Genomic DNA, 4,331 nt, shown 5'->3' with positions numbered 1-4,331 from the left:
GAAGGTGATAAAGAATTAGAAGAACAAAAAGACATAATTTAGCAATGGAGAAGAAAGCTGGTGCTTGAATAAAAAAAATTGCATAAAATAATCCGTGTGTATCCTAATGCATTAAATAATTTTGACATAGAAAAACCTTCTAAAAAATTGAAAATCAAATACTTTCATAGTGTTTTTATGATTGATGAATCACCTAATCATCCTGGAGTATGTGAATCTGGAATAGTTAATTTACACAAAGGAAAATACAGGATGGTCTGTAACAATGTCATGAAAAAAATAATTGGTGCTCACCATATAGTAGAGATGCTGAATCACAGATAGGCACAACAAAAAGGCTGTCAGAAAGTGAGCTTTAGCTTTTGTCCAACAAAGCCTTCATCAAAAACAGACAAAACACACACACACACACACACAAAAGAAATGCACCTCACACAAACATGTCCGCAGTCTCTGGGTGTTGAAGGTAGTCTGTGTGTGAGCTACATTTCTATGAAAGTGTGTATGTATGTTGTCTATTTTCAATGAAAGCCTTCTTGGCTAAAAGCTCATTTTCTGACAGTTTTTTGTTGTGCCTCTCTGTGACCCAGCATCTCTGCTATATTTTGAGTAGCAACTATCCTTTTCATAACACTGTTGAATAGCTAATTTAGATATGTCTGATCATGCTGGCACACATTGGACCTCTTAATGTAAGAACAAAGTTAAAAATTGTATTTGATTCATTTGAAGGAAATTTTTCTAAAGAATTGATTAATTATCTTGGCTCAAGTGAGCTGTATTGTAATGGCAACAAATTAAAAATTTTAATGAAACAATATGTCATTATTAGTGTCAATTTGTTTAAAACCATTATATAATAATCATAAGTTTAATGATGTTTTGAGTTTAATATATGGACATTAGAATCTTTATAATCAAAAATAGAAAAAATATTTCATAAATTATGCAATTTTAATCCAAAAATAGATTAAATAAATAAACAGGCTAGACAGTGTCCCTTAACAACCCATCAATATCCTGTATCCTGTCCTATCTTATCCTAAGCCTATCCTTGTTCCTTATCATTCTTAATCAAAAGTGTAGCGTGAAAAGTTCAACAGCTTGAGGGGTGGAAGAAAATCACCAGTCATTTCAAAAGAAGATTTGGTGAAGCCCAATGGACATCAAGGTGGATGAACCTTCTCACAACAGAGTGGCATCTGTACTCCAGTGGAGTGGCCACAAAAGGCATCTGATCCCAGTGGGGCAGCCTGATTACATCCTCTGGGGCTAAACACCTCAGTTGTAACCATGTTACTGCAAATGCAGTAGCCAAAGTTGAAACTTCGGCTTGTGAAGCAGTCATGAAGCATGTAACAATTACAAATATACCCCAGTGGGCTAATCCCTCATTGAGTGAGGTCAATGCAAGCAAGCTATCGGATTCTGGGGGACCTGCATCATGTGCGAAACAAAATCGTGAACCTACGAGTACCTCAAAATCCAATCTAAATCATGTTCACAAAATCAGACCAAAGCAGACTTTTAAAATGGGAATGATAAACATACAGACAATGATGAAGGTGGGCAAGCTAAAGCAAGTTCTTGACAGTATGAGAGAACTTGGGATTGGCATACAGGCACCACAGGAAACAAGATTCAGGGACAAAAGCACGATGGAATCAGAGGGATATGTAATTCTGCAAGGGATACTCAGTGTTGGGGGGCTAAACCCACCTTTTATGATTGGCACAGCCTTTGTAGTAGATCATAGATACCTGGATAGTATCACTGAGTGGAAGAGTATAAACAATAGGCTGTCATATCCAACAATGAAAACAGGAAACAAAACCTATACAATAGTCCAGACATGTCAGAAAGAACATACACCATGTCTGAAAGAACAGAAACCATATACATATAAGTATACAGTTCTGGCAACACTGGCCATGACCTTCTTCTTCTGTGTGGATGCAACATATACTCTCCAAACTCTTATGGGACTTGGTAAGAATGTCTTCCACGAGTAATGAGTGTGTTGGTTTGGGACGCTACAAATGTTGTGGGTGGACGTACGAGGTGAGAATGTGGGTCCCGTGGGAGGCGTGTGTGAGGTACTCCCTGCAGTCGCACTATCCTATGTGCCCTCGGTGGCTCAGATGAATAGAGCATCTGCCATGTAAGCAGAAGATCCCGGGTTCGAGTCCCGGTCGAGGCACGCATTTCCCTGTCCCTGTTGATATATTTCAACCCCCGTTAGCAGCTGAAGGTATTAATATCATTCTAATTTCATTCTAACAGCTGCAGGTCATCGACGGTGTCTGTTTTTTCAGACATGTTCAAAAGAACAGACACCATATCCATATAAGTTTGTACTATATGTTATTCTTGTGGGTTCATGTATGTTTGGAAATGGATTGAAACTACATAGTAGATTTGGAAATTGAATTTTTAGCCTACTTTCATTCATAAGATTTATGTTGAAATCCCCACTGACAATTACAGTGGCTCTTTCAGTATAAAGAATGTTAAGCAGTGTTTCTAATTGATTAATGAATATGTCTGTATCCCCAGTAGGAGGTCTGTGTACAGCTATGACCATGACTTTTCCCTGTATTTTATGCAACTGTGTAGCTGCTGCTTCAAAATGATTTTCCACATGCAATAATTCAGGTTCACACATTCTTTTGCACCTGATACTTGATTTAGTAAAGATACATGCATCTCCGTTTTTGGCATTTTTTTCTACAGTACTGACTTGCCAGCTTATATAGATGAATATTAATAATACTTAGTTCAAAAGTTCTGCACCAATGCTCCATGATGCACATGCAGTCAATGTTTGCTCCATTCATAGCTACCTCAAGTTCTAGTGGTTTATGTCTACAGCACTGAATATTTACGTTTAAAATTTTCAGGTGACTTGAGTGAGAACTTGTTACAGTTTTATTTACACTTTGTGCTGTCATATTTGTTCCCATGTCCTGATGAGATACCAAAAATCCTTGAGAAGGACAAGTTTCCTGCACCTCTTGGGACATATCTGTACAATGGGCTGTGGTGAGCTGCTTGTTGCTGCAATTGGCGCTGCTGCTAATGTCCTTAATACTGCCATTTCTGTTGTTGTTGATGATGGTGATGCTGTTTCTGACATTTCAAATGTTGGTTCTGCCACTACTGCTGTGCTTTCTTGTGAACTTGGAGTCTTCTTGTTTTTCTTATTTTTGTCTAAAACAATATTTGAATGATGAGGACCTATAGTCCTCTTGTTGTTCAAATTGTTGTCCACTGTTCTTTCTGTTAATATGTCTTTTAATGTGCTTTCGTTGTGGAGTCTGGCAATGTTGATGTAATTATCATTTTGTTTTTGAATTTCTTTTAGCGGTTTTTTATTTTCTTTATTTCAGGTTTGCCAGGTATCTTTTCCCCAAGCCATTCAGGTGAAGTCTGTGTGTGTCTGCAAATTTTTGATAACTGATGGTTGGCCCTTGTTATTTCCACATTTACATATGATCATATTACAACACCATGGCAATACAGAATATTGACCATTACTACATTTGTGTGATTGAGGTTTCTCAGAAACTGTTTAAGATCACATGTAGCACTCGCTGATTTATCATAGCTCTCACTGCATACTCCAGCAACATCTTTAGCTTTTAACCAAGGATATTCTACTTATCAATTATCAGAAACATTTATTATTATATGAAAACATGTTGCTTTTCTGAAAAACATTTATCATAGGTATTCTGAAATACAAGCGAAAGTTTGGATCCATTTATTATTTTCTAAATTTAATTAATAAAATTTAAATTTAAATTTTTATAGACCAGATTGACAGATTTTTTTCCTTTTTTTCTCTACCCACCTCAGAAGCACACCTGGAAATTTTCTCATAGTTTATTTGAGTAATCTGGTTTTGTAATATTCCTAAGAGTGTGTCTAAAACTGTTTGATTATAGACCTGAATTTGTTTTTCATGAAATCTGAAATGTACTAAAAATTTGTAAATGAAATAAAAAATACATAGTAGAAATCCTAGTGACAGCAAAAAATTAAGAGTGTAAATATTTCATCTATACAGTCATCTAGTGCAGAGCAACAAGAAAAAGTAGTATTTATTTATACACATTCTTACTTAGTATAAGGAAAAATGAAGCTTGTGCATAATTTATTATTAAAGTGTTGGAGCTGTTACTCCTATAATTTTAATTAAACTAATGAAAAATTGTCTCGATAAATGGAAGCAGTTAAATCTAAGAAGTGTAAAATTAATGAAGTGGAGAAGTCAATTGATAACTTTCATTCACACAAATATACAGAGGGTAAGTATAAGAAGTCATGTA

At 35.7% G+C, this 4,331-nt stretch overlaps 1 non-coding gene across 1 annotated transcript; it reads left to right on the top strand.

Moving 5' to 3' along the window:
* The first annotated feature begins 2,125 nt into the window (after positions 1–2,125).
* On the top strand, positions 2,126–2,200 carry Trnat-ugu (transfer RNA threonine (anticodon UGU)). The gene has a single exon. It is a non-coding gene; the product is annotated as a tRNA-Thr (tRNA).
* Positions 2,201–4,331: the final 2,131 nt, after the last annotated feature.

This window comes from Schistocerca serialis, chromosome 4 (assembly GCF_023864345.2).
Source record: "Schistocerca serialis cubense isolate TAMUIC-IGC-003099 chromosome 4, iqSchSeri2.2, whole genome shotgun sequence".
In the NCBI taxonomy this organism is placed as follows: Eukaryota; Metazoa; Arthropoda; class Insecta; order Orthoptera; family Acrididae; genus Schistocerca; species Schistocerca serialis.
This window is presented reverse-complemented; position numbering and strand designations above follow the sequence as displayed.